Raw genomic sequence first — 14,150 nt, 5'->3', positions numbered from 1 at the left:
TCAGTTGGGCTGTGTAGCAAAGGGTAACTGTGGGGCATTGAATAAGGTGGGTCTGGAACTCGATTGGTTCTCATCATCTGTAGAATGATTCTATAGGGTGAGCAGCCTGTCTCAATTATGCCCCCTCCTGGTGGCTACAAGGGAGCACCCCACAAACCCCACACAACTCACTCACACCCCAATTTGTTGTACATCAAAACCATAACTCCCTACAGAAACATAGGAGAGAAATTATATTATATTCATAGGTCAGGGTTTTTCCTACTGGTTCCTCACACCCCAAACCTCAATGCCCTGTAACCTGCCCCCGCCCACATATTCCCATCTGATACCCCCAGTACCAGAGTCACATTTGGACTGGTTTGACAGGAAATATTACATTGAACCCATAGCCAGTTGGTATAACAGGGGTGGAGCCTGAGGATAAACACGCTTACGGGTATGTTTTAGTCTGAATTCTAAGCCACCCCTTTGCCCCCCCACATGGTACGGCTCTTATGAGCCAGAGGGCTACACATCGCTGTGACCCCCGTACCTAGAACTGGTTCCAGACCCAGATGAACAGATTCTTGTATGTTTGTGAGTTTTCTGTGTTTAATGAATCCCTTGGCCTGCTTTATTAACTCTTACATGGCCTGTAAATGTACCCAAGTGCTGGTAACATTGGTCAGTCTGGCACTAGGGGGAGGGGTCTGCACAGTTTGGAAAGCCTGGCCAACGCCTGTGTGCAAAGCTTCCTTATCTCCCTATCTGTCAGCTTACTGAGGCCCCTCCCAGACACGTCAGCTCTATGTACAACTGCCACTTCCTCCTACTGCCGTCACCTCCCTTTAACTGCCAGCAGCTCAGTACAGACAGACAGACGGACAGCAGCTCAGCAGGGGCCCAAGCACAAGTACCGGCAGGAGCCCAAGAGCAACTACCGGCAGGAGCCCAAGAGCAACTACCGGCAGGGGCCCAAGCGCAAGTACCGGCAGGAGCCCAAGAGCAAGTACCGGCAGGAGCCCAAGAGCAACTACCGGCAGGGGCCCAAGCGCAAGTACCGGCAGGAGCCCAAGCACAAGTACCGGCAGGAGCCCAAGAGCAACTACCGGCAGGGGCCCAAGCGCAAGTACCGGCAGGAGCCCAAGAGCAAGTACCGGCAGGGGCCCAAGCACAAGTACCGGCAGGAGCCCAAGAGCAACTACCGGCAGGGGCCCAAGCGCAAGTACCGGCAGGAGCCCAAGCGCAAGTACCGGCAGGGGCCCAAGCACAAGTACCGGCAGGAGCCCAAGAGCAACTACCGGCAGGGGCCCAAGCGCAAGTACCGGCAGGAGCCCAAGAGCAAGTACCGGCAGGGGCCCAAGAGCAACTACCGGCAGGAGCCCAAGAGCAACTACCGGCAGGGGCCCAAGCTCAAGTACCGGCAGGGGCCCAAGAGCAACTACCGGCAGGAGCCCAAGAGCAACTACCGGCAGGGGCCCAAGCACAAGTACCGGCAGGAGCCCAAGAGCAAGTACCGGCAGGGGCCCAAGCGCAAGTACCGGCAGGAGCCCAAGCGCAAGTACCGGCAGGAGCCCAAGAGCAAGTACCGGCAGGAGCCCAAGCGCAAGTACCGGCAGGGGCCCAAGCGCAAGTACCGGCAGGAGCCCAAGCGCAAGTACCGGCAGGGGCCCAAGCGCAAGTACCGGCAGGAGCCCAAGCGCAAGTACCGGCAGGGGCCCAAGAGCAACTACCGGCAGGAGCCCAAGCGCAAGTACCGGCAGGGGCCCAAGCGCAAGTACCGGCAGGGGCCCAAGAGCAAGTACCGGCAGGAGCCCAAGAGCAAGTACCGGCAGGGGCCCAAGCGCAAGGACCGGCAGGGGCCCAAGAGCAAGTACCGGCAGGGGCCCAAGCGCAAGTACCGGCAGGGGCCCAAGCGCAAGTACCGGCAGGGGCCCAAGCGCAAGTACCGGCAGGAGCCCAAGAGCAACTACCGGCAGGGGCCCAAGCGCAAGTACCGGCAGGGGCCCAAGCGCAAGTACCGGCAGGGGCCCAAGCGCAAGTACCGGCAGGGGCCCAAGCGCAAGTACCGGCAGGGGCCCAAGAGCAAGTACCGGCAGGGGCCCAAGCGCAAGTACCGGCAGGGGCCCAAGCGCAAGTACCGGCAGGGGCCCAAGCGCAAGTACCGGCAGGGGCCCAAGCACAAGTACCGGCAGGGGCCCAAGAGCAAGTACCGGCAGGAGCCCAAGCGCAAGTACCGGCAGGGGCCCAAGCGCAAGTACCGGCAGGGGCCCAAGCGCAAGTACCGGCAGGGGCCCAAGCGCAAGTACCGGCAGGGGCCCAAGCACAAGTACCGGCAGGGGCCCAAGCACAAGTACCGGCAGGGGCCCAAGAGCAAGTACCGGCAGGGGCCCAAGCACAAGTACCGGCAGGGGCCCAAGAGCAAGTACCGGCAGGAGCCCAAGAGCAAGTACCGGCAGGGGCCCAAGCACAAGTACCGGCAGGGGCCCAAGCACAAGTACCGGCAGGGGCCCAAGAGCAAGTACCGGCAGGGGCCCAAGCACAAGTACCGGCAGGGGCCCAAGCACAAGTACCGGCAGGGGCCCAAGCACAAGGACCGGCAGGGGCCCAAGCACAAGGACCAGGAAGTTCCTTCTCTTACTTCCCAGGATTGTATTGTGAGCACTACGCTGGGTGGGGCAGATCTAAGTGCACCTGTAGGGTATTTTATCTGGAATATTTGCCCTCTGTATGTGAATGGCAATGGATTCCTTCAGTGCATGTTGGCTCCCCTTTTCAGAAGTGCAAAGAGCTTTGGGGTCTCTCCCTCATTAACACAGGGGGTGGGACCGTCACCCTCTCTCCAGCACCCAGGATCCCACAGAGGCATCACTTCCTTGGAAACTGAGTTGTTGAGCAACAACAGATCCTGAGTTTGGGGGTTCCGTACCTACTGTGCCCTGTTTCTTACTTTGCCCCTGAGAGCAGCAAATGCACCCTCATTCTTTTTCTGCCCCCCACTTCCCAGCCTCTAGTCTCCCCATTACTCACTCATCCTTACCCTGCCACTGCTCATCCTCCGCTTCCCACTACTCATCCTCTGCCCCCCACTTCCCAGCCTCTAGTCTCCCCATTACTCACTCATCCTTACCCTGCCACTGCTCATCCTCCGCTTCCCACTACTCATCCTCTGCCCCCCACTTCCCAGCCTCTAGTCTCCCCATTACTCACTCATCCTTACCCTGCCACTGCTCATCCTCCGCTTCTCACTCCTCATCCTCTGCCCCCACTTCCCAGCCTCTAGTCTCCCCATTACTCACTCATCCTTACCCTGCCACTGCTCATCCTCCGCTTCTCACTCCTCATCCTCTGCCCCCACTTCCCAGCCTCTAGTCTCCCCATTACTCACTCATCCTTACCCTGCCACTGCTCATCCTCCGCTTCTCACTCCTCATCCTCTGCCCCCACTTCCCAGCCTCTAGTCTCCCCATTACTCACTCATCCTTACCCTGCCACTGCTCATCCTCCGCTTCCTACTACTCATCCTCTGCCCCCACTTCCCAGCCTCTAGTCTCCCCATTACTCACTCATCCTCACCCTGCCACTGCTCATCCTCCGCTTCTCACTCCTCATCCTCTGCCCCCACTTCCCAGCCTCTAGTCTCCCCATTACTCACTCATCCTTACCCTGCCACTGCTCATCCTCCGCTTCTCACTCCTCATCCTCTGCCCCCACTTCCCAGCCTCTAGTCTCCCCATTACTCACTCATCCTTACCCTGCCACTGCTCATCCTCCGCTTCTCACTCCTCATCCTCTGCCCCCACTTCCCAGCCTCTAGTCTCCCCATTACTCACTCATCCTTACCCTGCCACTGCTCATCCCCCACTTCCTACTACTCATCCTCTGCCCCCCACTTCCCAGCCTCTAGTCTCCCCATTACTCACTCATCCTTACCCTGCCACTGCTCATCCTCCGCTTCCTACTACTCATCCTCTGCCCCCCACTTCCCAGCCTCTAGTCTCCCCATTACTCACTCATCCTTACCCTGCCACTGCTCATCCTCCGCTTCCTACTACTCATCCTCTGCCCCCCACTTCCCAGCCTCTAGTCTCCCCATTACTCACTCATCCTTACCCTGCCACTGCTCATCCTCCGCTTCCTACTACTCATCCTCTGCCCCCCACTTCCCAGCCTCTAGTCTCCCCATTACTCACTCATCCTTACCCTGCCACTGCTCATCCTCCGCTTCTCACTAATCATCCTCTGCCCCCCACTTCCCAGCCTCTAGTCTCCCCATTACTCACTCATCCTTACCCTGCCACTGCTCATCCTCCGCTTCTCACTAATCATCCTCTGCCCCCCACTTCCCAGCCTCTAGTCTCCCCATTACTCACTCATCCTTACCCTGCCACTGCTCATCCTCCGCTTCTCACTAATCATCCTCTGCCCCCCACTTCCCAGCCTCTAGTCTCCCCATTACTCACTCATCCTAACCCTGCCACTGCTCATCCTCCTCTTCCTACTACTCATCCTCTGCCCCCCAAGTCTAATCTTCTACTCCCCCTACAACCCATTCTACATTCACCCTCTATTCCCGCTAATAATAATACTCTGCCCCCCACTACTCCATCTCCTCTCCCTTCTACTTATCCTCCACCCCCCAATTCTCATCTTCTCCCCCCCTACTACCCATCCTACACTCCCCTCTACTCATTCTCTATTCCCACTACTAATCATCTTCTGTCTCCCACTACCCATCCTCTGCTCCCCTCTTTTCATCCAAATGCTCCCATATATCATCCACTCTTCTCATCTTCTGCTCCTCTGTACTCATCCACTGCTCATCCTCTGCTCCTCTGTACTCATCCACTGCTCATCCTCTGCTCCTCTGTACTCATCCACTGCTCATCCTCTGCTCCTCTGTACTCATCCACTGCTCATCCTCTGCTCCTCTGTACTCATCCACTGCTCATCCTCTGCTCCTCTGTACTCATCCACTGCTCATCCTCTGCTCCTCTGTACTCATCCACTGCTCATCCTCTGCTCCTCTGTACTCATCCACTGCTCATCCTCTGCTCCTCTGTACTCATCCACTGCTCATCCTCTGCTCCTCTGTACTCATCCACTGCTCATTCTCTGCTCCTCTGTACTCATCCACTGCTCATTCTCTGCTCCTCTGTACTCATCCACTGCTCATTCTCTGCTCCTCTGTACTCATCCACCCTACTACTCCCATAAGTCTTCCTTTGTCCTTCAACTCTCATCCTGTTCTTTGTTACTCATCCGCTACTCATTCTTTGTTCCTTTCTACTTATCCTCTTTCACCTACTACTCATCACTATCCATCCACTACTCCTCATGCTCTACTCACCCTGTTACTCACCCTCTGCTGTAAAGGAGGAATGCAGGATTGTGGGAAATACCAAGCAGTTACAAGAAAGCCCAGGTAAGTCTGTCTATCAGTCAGTGGGAAATGTGAGTATATGTTGGGGTATGTGAGTATATGTTGGGGTATGTGAGTATATGTTGGGGTATGTGAGTATATATTGGGGTATGTGAGTATATGTTGGGGTATGTGAGTATATGTTGGGGTATGTGAGTATATATTGGGGTATGTGAGTATATATTGGGGTATGTGAGTATATGTTGGGGTATGTGAGTATATGTTGGGGTGTACATGAGAATACTATATAGTCTGTGGGACATGTGAGCATAGTTATTGGGATACGTGAGTAGTTATGGGGTACAGGAGTATATATTGTGAGTATAGTATATAGTGGGACATGCCTGGACATGTTAGGTTACTCTGTACCAGAGGCTGCTGTCGCTCCATACACTAATTGTACTAATGAATACTTTTCTAATTAATCTGGTAATTACACTAAGTAATTGAGTAATGCTTGAGGTAATTACACTAACGAGTTGCATTTATACTAATGAGTCCCCTCCCTCAGGCTTTCCCTGATGAGCTGTGCATGTAGCAATTGCGGGGGGGACGACCCCCGAACAAAAGCCCCTTGCCCCTACCTTTGGTTGCCCCCAGGATGAGGGTGCCCAGCAGCAGGAGGGCAGATACGTCCATCATTATCCACAGCTCAGGTAAGTGTGTGTCATCACACCCCCCCCGTCACAATTATGGATAGTTGCCTGGCTGTTTCATCATACTGGGCAGGGGAGGGGGAGCAAGTTTGGCTCTCAGTGCACTGGAAATTCCTGTACTTTTGCCTTCTCTGTGAGAGAATGTTCCAGATTTAGGCCTTTACTTTTGGCCCAAAAACAAACACAGGGCCCAAACAGCCTTAATGCAGCAGCTCCTGCTCTGCACCATAACTGCACCTTTATCTGTAGAGTGCAAGCGGTGCTGCTGGGCCGGTACATTATTGCCCTAAAGGGGTCACTGGCCCAGGGGAATAAATGCAGCTGAATATACTGGGGGCACCGGTCATACTGGGCTCCCCTTCCCTTTACTAACAGTGCCAGAGTTGGGGGGAGCTTAGGAGGGGCTTCAGTAGCAGCAAGTTAAGGGTGGGCACCCTAAGGGGCCCTGATTAACCCTTACCTGTTGCAGGAGCCAAAGAAACCAGGGCCAGGGCTAAAGTAAGTGTTAGCTCTGTGGGCTTAATGGGCATGGGGGTCAAAATCGGAAGTGGGGGGTTGCGCTATGGATAATGAGGTCTATTATCTCACTTCTTCCCTCCATCCCTCACAGAAGGGGGCGCTAAGTTTGGGTGGGCAAAGTGGGCATGCTGGGATAGGAACAGTGAGTATGGGGGGGTTACACTCATTTTGAGGGGCCAATGCAGTATAACTAGGGTGCCAGGGTTGGGGGGCCAATGCAGTATAACTAGGGTGCCAGGGTTGGGGGGCCAATGCAGTATAACTAGGGTGCCAGGGTTGGGGGGCCAATGCAGTATAACTAGGGGGCCAGGGTTGGGGGCCAATGCAGTATAACTAGGGTGCCAGGGTTGGGGGGCCAATGCAGCATAACTAGGGTGCCAGGGTTGGGGGGCCAATGCAGTATAACTAGGGTGCCAGGGTTGGGGGGCCAATGCAGTATAACTAGGGGGCCAGGGTTGGGGGCCAATGCAGTATAACTAGGGTGCCAGGGTTGGGGGGCCAATGCAGCATAACTAGGGGGCCAGGGTTGGGGGCCAATGCAGTATAACTAGGGTGCCAGGGTTGGGGGGCCAATGCAGCATAACTAGGGGGCCAGGGTTGGGGGGCCAATGCAGCATAACTAGGGTGCCAGGGTTGGGGGGCCAATGCAGTATAACTAGGGTGCCAGGGTTGGGGGGCCAATGCAGTATAACTAGGGTGCCAGGGTTGGGGGGCCAATGCAGCATAACTAGGGGGCCAGGGTTGGGTGGCCAATGCAGTATAACTAGGGGGCCAGGGTTGGGGGGGCAATGCAGCATAACTAGGGTGCCAGGGTTGGGGGGCCAATGCAGCATAACTAGGGTGCCAGGGTTGGGGGGCCAATGCAGCATAACTAGGGGGCCAGGGTTGGGGGGCCAATGCAGCATAACTAGGGGGCCAGGGTTGGGGGGCCAATGCAGCATAACTAGGGTGCCAGGGTTGGGGGGCAATGCAGTATAACCAGGGTGCCAGGGTTGGGGGGGCCAATGCAGCATAACTAGGGGGCCAGGGTTGGGGGGCCAATTCAGTATAACTAGGGTGCCAGGGTTGGGGGGCCAATGCAGTATAACTAGGGTGCCAGGGTTGGGGGGCCAATTCAGTATAACTAGGGTGCCAGGGTTGGGGGGCCAATGTAGCATAACTAGGGTGCCAGGGTTGGGGGGCCAATGCAGTATAACTAGGGTGCCAGGGTTGGGGGGCCAATTCAGTATAACTAGGGTGCCAGGGTTGGGGGGCCAATGTAGCATAACTAAGGGGCCAGGGTTGGGGGGCCAATGCAGCATAACTAGGGTGCCAGGGTTGGGGGGGCAATGCAGTATAACTAGGGTGCCAGGGTTGGGGGGCCAATGCAGTATAACTAGGGTGCCAGGGTTGGGGGGCCAATGCAGTATAACTAGGGTGCCAGGGTTGGGGGGCCAATGCAGTATAACTAGGGGGCCAGGGTTGGGTGGCCAATGCAGCATAACTAGGGGGCCAGGGTTGGGGGGCCAATGTAGCATAACTAAGGGGCCAGGGTTGGGGGGCCAATGCAGCATAACTAGGGGGCCAGGGTTGGGGGGCCAATGCAGTATAACTAGGGTGCCAGGGTTGGGGGGCCAATTCAGTATAACTAGGGTGCCAGGGTTGGGGGGCCAATGTAGCATAACTAAGGGGCCAGGGTTGGGGGCCAATGCAGCATAACTAGGGGGCCAGGGTTAGGGGGCCAATGCAGTATAACTAGGGGGCCAGGGTTGGGGGGCCAATGCAGTATAACTAGGGTGCCAGGGTTGGGGGCCAATGCAGCATAACTAGGGGGTCAGGGTTGGGGGGCCAATGCAGCATAACTAAGGGGCCAGGGTTGGGGGGCCAATGTAGCATAACTAGGGTGCCAGGGTTGGGGGGCCAATGCAGTATAACTAGGGGCCAGGGTTGGGGGGCCAATGCAGCATAACTATGGGGCCAGGGTTGGGGGGCCAATGCAGTATAACTAGGGGGCCAGGGTTGGGGGGCCAATGCAGCATAACTAGGGGGCCAGGGTTGGGGGGCCAATGCAGCATAACTAGGGGGCCAGGGTTGGGGGGCCAATGCAGCATAACTAGGGGGCCAGAGTTGGGGGGCCAATGCAGCATAACTAAGGGGCCAGGGTTGGGGGGCCAATGCAGCATAACTAAGGGGCCAGGGTTGGGGGCCAATGCAGCATAACTAGGGGGCCAGGGTTGGGGGGCCAATGCAGCATAACTAGGGGGCCAGGGTTGGGGGGCCAATGCAGTTTAACTAGGGGGCCAGGGTTGGGGGGCAATGCAGCATAACTAGGGGGCCAGGGTTGGGGGGCCAATGTAGCATAACTAGGGGGCCAGGGTTGGGGGGCCAATGCAGCATAACTAGGGGGTCAGGGTTGGGGGGCCAATGCAGCATAACTAAGGGGCCAGGGTTGGGGGGCCAATGTAGCATAACTAGGGGGCCAGGGTTGGGGGGCCAATGCAGTATAACTAGGGGCCAGGGTTGGGGGGCCAATGCAGCATAACTATGGGGCCAGGGTTGGGGGGCCAATGCAGTATAACTAGGGGGCCAGGGTTGGGGGGCCAATGCAGCATAACTAGGGGGCCAGGGTTGGGGGGCCAATGCAGCATAACTAGGGGGCCAGGGTTGGGGGCCAATGCAGCATAACTAGGGGGCCAGGGTTGGGGGGCCAATGCAGCATAACTAGGGGGCCAGGGTTGGGGGGCCAATGCAGCATAACTATGGGGCCAGGGTTGGGGGGCCAATGCAGCATAACTAAGGGGCCAGGGTTGGGGGGCCAATGTAGCATAACTAGGGGGCCAGGGTTGGGGGCCAATGCAGCATAACTATGGGGCCAGGGTTGGGGGGCCAATGTAGCATAACTAAGATGTCAGGGTTGGGGGGGCCAATGCAGCATAACTAGGGTGCCAGGGTTGGGGGGCCAATGCAGCATAACTAGGGTGCCAGGGTTGGGGGGCCAATGCAGTATAACTAGGGTGCCAGGGTTGGGGGGCCAATGCAGCATAACTATGGGCCAGGGTTGGGGGGCCAATGTAGCATAACTAAGATGTCAGGGTTGGGGGGCCAATGCAGCATAACTAGGGTGCCAGGGTTGGGGGGCCAATGCAGCATAACTAGGGTGCCAGGGTTGGGGGGCCAATGCAGTATAACTAGGGGGCCAGGGTTGGGGGGCCAATGCAGCATAACTAGGGGGCCAGGGTTGGGGGCCAATGCAGCATAACTAGGGGGCCAGGGTTGGGGGGCCAATGCAGCATAACTAAGGGGCCAGGGTTGGGGGGCCAATGTAGCATAACTAAGGTGTCAGGGTTGGGGGGCCAATGCAGCATAACTAAGGGGCCAGGGTTGGGGGGCCAATGTAGCATAACTAAGATGTCAGGGTTGGGGGGCCAATGCAGCATAACTAAGGGGCCAGGGTTGGGGGGCCAATGCAGCATAACTAAGGGGCCAGGGTTGGGGGGCCAATGCAGCATAACTAAGGGGCCAGGGTTGGGGGCCAATGCAGCATAACTAAGGGGCCAGGGTTGGGGAGCCAATGTAGCATAACTAGGGGGCCAGGGTTGGGGGGCCAATGCAGCATAACTAAGGGGCCAGGGTTGGGGGGCCAATGTAGCATAACTAAGATGTCAGGGTTGGGGGGCCAATGCAGCATAACTAAGGGGCCAGGGTTGGGGGGCCAATGCAGCATAACTAAGGGGCCAGGGTTGGGGGGCCAATGTAGCATAACTAAGATGTCAGGGTTGGGGGGCCAATGCAGCATAACTAAGGGGCCAGGGTTGGGGGGCCAATGCAGTATAACTAGGGTGCCAGGGTTGGGGGGGGGCAATGCAGTATAACTAGGGTGCCAGGGTTGGGGGGCCAATGCAGCATAACTAGGGTGCCAGGGTTGGGGGGTCAATGCAGCATAACTAGGGGGCCAGGGTTGGGGGGCCAATGCAGCATAACTAGGGGGCCAGGGTTGGGGGGCCAATGCAGCATAACTAGGGGGCCAGGGTTGGGGGGCCAATGCAGCATAACTAGGGGGCCAGGGTTGGGGAGGCCGTGTCCTATGGAGTGAAAGTAATAGAGGTAAGCTGAGGAGCACAGGGTGATTGTCTCCTGGTTATGGGCCACATTTCCAGGGGTAAGAGGACCAATATACTGACTTTAAAATGGTTTCCAATAAAGCTGGGGCTCTGGGCCCATTTACTCACCATTATGTGTTCTGTGTTCTGTTCATGGTTCTGCCCACAAGTTCTTTGCTGGAGGTTTCTCACGGGGAGGCTGTTTATTCAATACACAGGACCATTGGGCATTTAGGGCTTAGGCAGGTGGTCCTTCTAGATCCCACCCAGGCAGGTAAGGCACAGTAAGTTTGCAAGAACCTCCTGCCCTCCAGTTATGTCACCCACTTATTCAGTCACCCCTTGGCGTAATGGCTTATTGCCTTATTGCCCCACCAAGGGCGGAGTGATTATCTCACTGGGGGTGGAGTTATTTCCTGTGGGGCAGAATTATTTTTTTTTCTGTGGGTGGTATATCCCAAGTAAAGGCAAAATGATTTTTCCACTATGGGTGGAGTTAATTCCTTTGGGGGTGGAGTTATTTCCCCAACAGGGCAAGGCATTAGGGTGTAAGCAGGGTTACCAGGCTCAGTAGTTTGGAAAGGGTGGGCCACTATGCAAACCCTGGTGGGATGGTTACTAGCCTTAGGGCTCGTGGGAATGAGCTGATGGAACCACATTGGACAGTGGGAGCCCCCTACACAATACCATTTGGAGGTCTCTTGCCCCCAAGACACTGGATTCTTACCAACAGCATTGGGTAGAGGTCAGAACAATGCAAGGGAATATGCCTAATGCCCCTGGTGGCTAAACCACAGCACATTCCTCCACTAGGCATTTCAGGGGGCAAGAAAGAGTCAGACATAGTTGGGATTTCAATGGGCCTCATGATGGCGCCCTGGATGGGTAAGGGAGGGGTGAGATGAAGGCACAAGCAAGATGGGGCCCCAGAAATAGCCCTGCTTAGTGCAGGAGAGAATGACTTGGTCACAAGGCCACTAGACATTTCCTGTTTGACCCCTCGACCAAGCAATGGAGCCCCCCACAGGTTCCTCAGGTCTCTGCACCAGCAAAATGAGTCCCATTGTTATGGCCTCAGGGGATGAATGAATGGAGGCTTCACAAAGATTGGAGGGGCCCTCAGACTCCTGGAACAGGATGAGAGCAGTTCTAGGGGGGCAAGGGGTAGGTATTTTAAAGAGCACAGAGGAAAGTAAGTGTCATTGATGAGACCGCTGTCTGTGAGGGACTTGATGGGGGGGAGACTGGGCCTCATAAGCTGCAAATGAGGGGCCTTGGTCCCTTGTGGTTTTGAGGAGTGCCCTATTTTAGCATGGGGGGGGTTTATCTCCACCTCAAGAGGTACAGCACTAATACACAGGCCCCTTGGCCCTAAGGCTACAGAGTAACAAGAGGCACAATCTGAGTTATATGGGGAGGGGCCGGTGTATAAAGAGTCTCCTACCAGGGCTCGGCCTATGCAGGCTGTGAAGGAGCCACAATTCATGGGGTCTGGGCCCCTCAGATTGCCCCTGTACGTGGCACAGAACCTAAAGTACCATTGGTCCAATGTCACAGATTCACATTTATGGATTCCGCTTCGGTCTGTCAGGTTCCCCAATGAGCAGGAATAATCTTGGTACTGACCCATAATCTCAGTACCTTCGGAGCTGGGGCCCGGGGGCCCTAGGATGCTTGCACAGAGCCATACATACAGAAGTATCTGACTGCTGGGGCCCGGGGGCCCTAGGATGCTTGCACAGAGCCATACATACAGAAGTATCTGACTGCTGGGGCCCGGGGGCCCTAGGATGCTTGCACAGAGCCATACATACAGAAGTATCTGACTGCTGGGGCCCGGGGGCCCTAGGATGCTTGCACAGAGCCATACATACAGAAGTATCTGACTGCTGGGCCCGGGGGCCCTAGGATGCTTGCACAGAGCCATACATACAGAAGTATCTGACTGCTGGGGCCCGGGGCCTGGGGATTCCATGCTGGAACTTACTGGGACGTATGTACAGAGATAAACAGGGGGGCACCTCTGGGTGGGGTAACCAGTACATTCATAAGGGACATGGGAAGTTCTTGGACTGGGTTGTGCTGAACTCTATACACCAGTTATGTGAGATACAAAAGGGTTAAATTCACAGACTGTCCCAGTGGGCCCTTAGGAGTCTGTTTGGTCCTAAATATGATTTCTCTATGCCCCAGGCTAAAAGGGACACTAAACCCAGCCGTAAAGCTGCCCCACTGCGCCCCCTAGTTCTCTATAGAAGTTGATGAAAAACCTAATTACACATGGAAACCAATTCGCCAATGAGAATTCTACTGACTGAAAACTTAATTAAAGATGCAAGAGAAGTGACCAATGAGAATGAGGATCCCCAGCACTGTGTCAGGCCCCTTGCTGGTACCTTACATATAGAGATAATGATGGCATTTTCCCGTCATTATATGGCACAGGAATCAGACATGGGGATAAAGGGACAGACTTGTTCAGTGCTGGGAAACTGTGCTTATTGCTCCCAACTCCAATTGCAGGAACAGAGAACAGGGAGCCGGATTTACTCACATCAGCTGGGATTCTCATTGGAGGATTCTTTTGCATTTCAATGCTGCCAATGTGGGCACTGGGGAGCTGGGAAAGTTTTATTGTGCAATATTGCTTTAAGAATACAACCCTGATGTTGCTGGACTACAGCTCCCAGCATGCCTCACCCTTCATTATATGTTATATTATTCTGGGATTTGTAGTCCGGCAACAGCTGAGTAACGTTTGGTTGAGCCGCGCTGTGCAGCAGGGTTTAGTTTCCCTTTAGGTGCCAGACGGTAGGGCAGATTCAATAGTTTATTTTGCCACAGGGGTCACTGCCTCTCTGATGCCAATGCCAATGACAAAGGGTACGTCTGGTAACACCTTTATAGGACCAAGACACCAGGGCACTTTGATGCCTGTTTGGAGGGGGGGGGGGGTGTCAAAATGGCTACCTACTGACTTCCACTGAAGGAATTTCCTGTCAGGTGACCAGTGATGGATGAATAGAAGCACACAAGATGGCAACTCAAGGGAAAAGATGGAAGAGGGCAATGTTTCCTGTATAGATACAGTGGCGCCACATTTCCAGCCCAGAAGCTTTTCGGGCCAGGCCGGCACTGGGCGCATATAATAAAGGCTGCCTGCAAACACATAGGCAGAAATCAGTGGCCCAGAGTCATTTAACCCTTTAAATCATTAGTTACGTATCCATAGAAACAAATAAGAATCTATTGCCCCTTTGGTGCCAGTTTAACTGCCCGGGCTGGGACAGGCTGGCATTAACGTAAAGCAAATCTGTCAATGTAAACGTCTAAATCCCTCAAACACCACTTACTGATTCACTGACTAAGAAACCAACTCCAGGGCACGGATAAGAGACTGAGACCAGCCCAAAACCAGCCAAAAGCCACTTGGAAAGTAGCCCAAAAGTAGCCCAATATGCGCAAAGAAAAAAAAATTCTATGAAAATAAAA

Source organism: Xenopus tropicalis, chromosome 1 (genome assembly GCF_000004195.4).
Source record: "Xenopus tropicalis strain Nigerian chromosome 1, UCB_Xtro_10.0, whole genome shotgun sequence".
NCBI lineage: Eukaryota > Metazoa > Chordata > Amphibia > Anura > Pipidae > Xenopus > Xenopus tropicalis.
This window is presented reverse-complemented; position numbering follows the sequence as displayed.